Source organism: Triticum dicoccoides, chromosome 4A, assembly GCF_002162155.2.
Source record: "Triticum dicoccoides isolate Atlit2015 ecotype Zavitan chromosome 4A, WEW_v2.0, whole genome shotgun sequence".
Classification (NCBI taxonomy): Eukaryota; Viridiplantae; Streptophyta; class Magnoliopsida; order Poales; family Poaceae; genus Triticum; species Triticum dicoccoides.
The window spans coordinates 704753497-704759695 of record NC_041386.1 but is presented as its reverse complement, the minus strand read 5'-3'; positions in this window follow the sequence as shown (position 1 = coordinate 704759695).

The following is a 6199-nucleotide window of genomic DNA, read 5'->3' as shown; positions in this document are numbered from 1 at the left end:
CCGCTCTCAGTAACCTTTCAGGACAGACAAACAAGGGATACCACGCATGCACGCACTGTTTACTTGACACCGATAGTATATACCTGGCAAGCTGCAGGAAGAATGTGTACCTGGGCCATCGTCGATTTCTTCCGACCAACCATCAATGTCGAAAGAAAGGCAAGCATTTCAAAGGCGAGGCAGATCACCGGAAGAAGCCCGCCATGTGTACCGGTGATCACGTACTTGCTATGGTCAATGATTTACACGTAATCTTTGGAAAGGGTCCCGGCGGACTAGCTGTTCCGAATGACGCTGAGAATCACGCACCCATGTGGAAGAAGAAATCTATATTTTGGGACCTATCCTACTGGAAAGACCTAGAGGTCCGCTCTTCGATCGACGTGATGCACGTGACGAAGAACCTTTGCGTGAACCTGCTAGGCTTCATGGGCGTGTATGGGAAGACAAAAGATACACCTGAGGCACGAGAGGACCTGCAACGCTTGCATGAAAAAGAGGGCATGCGTCCGAAGCAGTATGAAGGTCCTGCTAGCTACGCTCTTACGAAAGAAGAGAAAGAAATATTCTTTCAATGCCTGCTTAGTTGAAGGTCCCGACTGGCTTCTCGTCGAATATAAAGGGAATAATAAATATGCCAGAGAAAAAGTTCCAGAAACTAAAGTCTCATGACTGCCACGTGATTATGACGCAACTGCTTCCGGTTGCATTGAGGGGGCTTCTACCGAAAAACGTCCGACTAGCCATTGTGAAGCTATGTGCATTCCTCAATGCAATATCTCAGAAGGTGATCGGTCCAGAAATCGTACCAATGCTAAGGAGTGATGTGGCGCAATGTCTTGTCAGTTTCGAGCTGGTGTTCCCACCATCCTTCTTCAATATCATGACGCACGTCCTAGTTCATCTAGTCGACGAGATTGTCATTCTGGGGCCCGTATTTCTACACAATATGTACCCCTTTGAGAGGTTCATGGGAGTCCTAAAGAAATATGTTCGTAACCGCGCTAGGCCAGAAGGAAGCATCTCCATGGGCCATCAAACAGAGGATGTCATCGGGTTTTGTGTTGACTTCATTCCTGGCCTTAAGAAGATAGGTCTCCCTAAATCGCGGTATGAGGGGAGACTGACTGGAAAAGGCACGCTTGGAAGGGACTCATGTCTTGGTTGGTGCTCTTTTCATCTTGAAAGAAGAGGAGAAGAAGAAAGGAATAGAGGAGAAGAAGAAAAAATAGAAAATATCTATTTTTTCTTCTTCTCCTCTATTCCTTTCTTCTTCTCCTCTTTTTTTTCTTCTTTTTTTTCTTCGATCTTCTCCTCTGTCATCGTCGATATACCCCTCCCGATAACTTCAACATGAGAGGAGAAGAAGAAAGAAAGGAATAGAGGAGAAAGAAGAAACTTTGACACGAGGGGGGGGTACCGATACCCCCTCCCTGATAACATTATTTTCGCATGTATATGTATGTTGCTTCGTTGTCGATATAACGAGGGTGTCGAGGATCACCGAGGGGTCGAGGGTTGGGAACTAGGGTAGAGTGTCGAGGGTCGTTAAGGGGTCAAGGGTCGAAGGTTTCAGGGTCGAGGGTCGTTAAGGGGTCAAGGGTCGAAGGTTTCAGGGTCGAGGGTCGTTAAGGGGTCAAGGGTCGAAGGCTCTCGACCCCTCGGCGATCCTCCCGACCCCTTGACCCTTGGCCGCTCAGCGATCCACGACCCTCTACCCTACCGCGGGCATTGATGCCCACGTCACTTGTGGGACATAGATGTAGTGTTCAACGCCGACCCCCTCCCGATAGCTTCAACACGTGGGAGCGTCGATATTACCCCCTCCTAGCTTGAAGCGTTCTCGAGGCCACCCCCTAACCCTTGAAGCGTTGTCGAGGCCACCCCAAACCCTAGAGAAGCAGCGTCGAGGCCACTAATACGATTCCTTATTGTGATTAGCTAGCTAGTTCTACGTTTGCCACTAATATATCCATATCTGTCATGTTTGAATAATAATTGCCATGTTGTAAATATTTGTAGAAACTATGGACACCCCCCGAGACGAAGCACAAGAAGCGTTGTTGAGGGACATAATCGCAGAAGGAAGTCATGCCCTCTCCTCGATGTTTCTCAACGACAACGATGGTCTGGAAGGAGAGGGTGAAGAAGCAGCTGGCCCTCTCCTCATTGATTTACATGGCTCCGATGACCCAATGCCGGTGCAAGAAGGAGAGGGTGAAGAAGTAGACCGTGAGGACGGCTCCGGTGATCACCAAACCGAGTCCGGCCAGGTATATATATTAGTTAAGCCTGTGCTGACTAGCTAATTGATGCATTCATTGTTTTGGTATGTACACATATTAATTAACTCTCGTATTTGTTCTTTTTTCTAGCCCTCTGGATCGAGCACAACTTCGGTAAAGAGACGAGGCCCGAAGAAAAAGTTGAGCTCGGATGAAAAGTTTGAGATCATACAAATCGCGCGCGACGGCCAACCGATTGAACCCTACCGGACAAAGAAGGCATTTGTTGCTCAGTGTGGGGTTCTGGTTAGGGACAAGATCCCGATCAGCATCCAGCAATGGTATAAGCCTAAGAACGAAGACCCTGAGGTGTCTTATGTCAATGAGATGCATAAAGAGAATCTTTGGACTCAGCTGAAGTCAAATTTCACCCTACCACCGGAGGATGATCCGGAGAAGCCAGTTATAGAGCCATTAATCAAGTCTTTTGCTCTGAGGAAGATGGCAGACCTATTCAGGAATTGGAAGAAAGACCTCAATAGGTATGTCGAAAAAAATGAGACACCAGAATTCATTGGCAAATATGAGAAGATCAGAGATGACTGGCCCACATTTGTGGCCCACAAGACATCAGAAAAGAGTAAAAAAATGTCGGCGACAAACAAGAGAAATGCTGAGAAGAAGAAGCTTCACCATCGCACGGGGTCAGGTGGCTACCTCGTAGCCCAGCCTAAGTGGGCCAAGGCTGAGAATGATCTGCTTGATAAAGGGATCGAACCAGAGACAATGAACTGGCCAGAACGTTGCCGAACTTGGTTCTTTGGGGCTGGCGGATCCTTGGACCCTATAACAGGGAAGTGCATTTGGACGGAGGAACAATTGGACATACCAGTCAAGAAGCTTCAGCATTATATCGAAGCAGCGTAGCAAGGGACGTTCGTTCCAGACAGGGAGAAGGACGAGCTCACAATGGCCCTCAGCAATCCTGAGCACCCTGGACGGACACGAGGCACGCCAGGCTCCGTTTCGTGGAAGGCTGGATTTCCGGACGCAGGGGGTTACAAAACCCACAAGAGGAGGAAGAAACTGGAGCAGAGCCAACTGCAGTCGCTGCACGAAAGGGTAATGGGGCTAGAGGAACGAGAAGCAGATCGCAGCAAACGACCTGCCGAAGCTTCCCCCGAAGCTACCCCGCCATCTCAGCGGAAAAGCAGCGTGGCTTCCACCGAGCTGCTTCAGCCAGAGCATGCCTTGACGGCTCCTGCCAGCTATCCCGTGGATGCTATCACAGATGCTGAAAATTGCCACCTTATGGCGCAATGGAGCAATTTGAAGGTCAAGGCGGCTGTTGGCTCAGTTTATCCTACTAAACCCGACTCAACTTTTCACTGCCGGCCGATTCCCGAAGGATATGCTAAGGTGATGGTCGATTAAATAACGGAGGGATTTGAGGACCTCCGGCTTGACCACCCTACCGGTTAAGGGGAGTATCGGCTGGGTTCTGCTCTGAAGACTCCATGCCTATGGCGGAAGGATCTCATCAACCTTCCGAACTGGACGCCTCCGCCTCCTCCTCCTCCTCCGGCGAGTCAGGGCACTCCGCCTCCTCCACCGGCGAGTGACGATCAGGGCACTCGGCCCGCTCCTTCTCCGGCACGTGGCGGCACTCCGCCTCCTTCTCCGCCTGCGCCGGCGCGCCCGAGCAGCCAGCCTCCTCCTTCTCCGCCTCGTCAGTAAGGGCGGAAGAGACCCGCCGCCGCTCCGGCTTCTACGGCGCGTCGCAGTCCTTCTCCTCCACCTCGTAAGCAAGGAAAGAAGACATCCGCTCTGTCTACTCTGCCGGCGTCTAGCAGTACAACCAAAGGCGGGAGGAGATACAGATTCGGTCCTTCTCTGAAGACTCCAGAGAAGTTACCGTATGAGAGGAGCGAGGAGGAAAACGTGAAGATCGCGCAGACCGAAGTGGATGACTGGTTTCAAGGGTTGAAAGCAAAGAGACATCCACCTCCGGAGGAGAAGGTAGATCCGGTGAAAGGGAAGCGCACTCTGGCTGCCCTGACAAAACCACCCAAGTCTCCGCCGAAAGGCAACTATGAGCGCATTATTGGAAAGGCATTTGCCGAAGCGGAGAGGTCGGGAAGTACTAAAAGTGATCAAAGGATGAAAGAACGACGAGCTGGGAAACAAATTGCCCAGCTCGGCGAACAAGCGAAGCAATCGTGCGCCCCCGCTCAAGGTGCCTGCTAGCGACATCGTCGATCCGAGGATGGTGCCCGGTTATGGCAATCCTGCAGATTACCTGCCCGACGATGTACATTATGATATCTTGGAGGTGCAGATACAAAGATACGAGTACGGGAAGCCTCTCGTCAAAGATGAAAGTTCTCTATCACCGATGATGTGAAGATTGCATGATTGGTACATGAAAACCTGCAAAGAGTCTGAGGGGAGGAGTACTTTGTATGTGAGAGTTAAAAAGGAGCATGACCTCCTTGGAATTGAACTGTTGCCTATTCCATTTGAGGAGTTCTATCAGTTTTTCAATCAATTGGCCATCGATAAAGCAACGGTCACCTCCTACTGTCTGTAAGTAGTACTACTTCTGTCATTAAGTCTCTCTATATAACTTAGCCCTTTCATTTGCATGTATTTATAATTATCCTCACTATATTATGCAGATTGAAGATCACCGAATTGAAGAAAAGACAAGTGGGAGATATTGGGTTCATTAACACGTATCTCATAGATGCAACTGAGGTTCAATATCGTGCCCAAGAAACCGAGGCCAACTTGCTACGATCATTGGAAATAAATGAACACAAAGATATTATACTCTTTCCTTACAACTTCAAGTGAGTGTTACTGTCTTGTGGCATATTCGGTTTCCTTATTAGTCCAGGTTATAGTAATGTAATATTGATGAGTTATGCATGTGTGCGCAGATACCACTATATTCTCCTAGAGATTAAGCTTGAGAAGGGAGTAGTAACTGTCTTAGACTCCAAGCGAAAAGATCCCAAGGAGTATGCGGACATGACTGAAATGCTCGAGAAGTAAGTTAAATCGATCATTATCCACCATATCAGCAACTTTGTTCATTTCTGATATCAAGTAATTGTTTTCTTTGTATGGCAGGGCTTGGAGAAAATTCACCAAAAAAGCTCCGGGACTACCGAAGAAGCTGCAATTTAGGCACCCGAAAGTAAGTACTATATAGTAGCATATTCCAGGCATCTCCTAGTGATTCAAGCGCTAGTTTCATCAATACCATTTAGCATGCTTGCTAATTATCGGTTTGATTGACCTCTATTTCTTGTAAAGTGGTTGTGGCAGGAACAAGGGAATGATTTCTGTGGATACTACATTTGCGAGTCCATCCGCCACACGACCTGTGAGCGGGGCTACTCTGACAAACAATATGAAGTGCGTAAATAACAATATTCACAATTTTATTTTATTACCATCATTTGTGTTGAGTTTCACTCATTCATATATATATATATATACATGTATTGACCCCCTTCTTAAAATTAGATGTTTCGGATGCGGGATGAACTCCTAGCACCAGATCGCATGCGAGCAATTCAAGAGGAATTGGCGGCATTCTTTCTTGACCACGTGATCGCTGAAGACGAAGAATACTATGTGGACCACACGTCCGTATTTTAGGAGATTATATATTTGTAAAAGATAATTATTGTATATATGTAGCCGGTAGTGTCGGATAGATATACGAGAACTTGTTGTTCGACCAATCTCTCGGAGAAGGAGAGGTGGTCGATATCACTTCTCTCTGTATGCATATATGTTCATGACGATCTTCTGTTTGCTTACTCTAGCTAGCTAGCGTGTCTAGCTAGCTAGTCCTCTCTATACGTATGTATGGTACGCAGCGTCGACCAAGCACGAACAAAAGAGAGGACACTTCTCTCTATTAATTAGCTAGCTATAGCACAATATATGAAACACCTAAA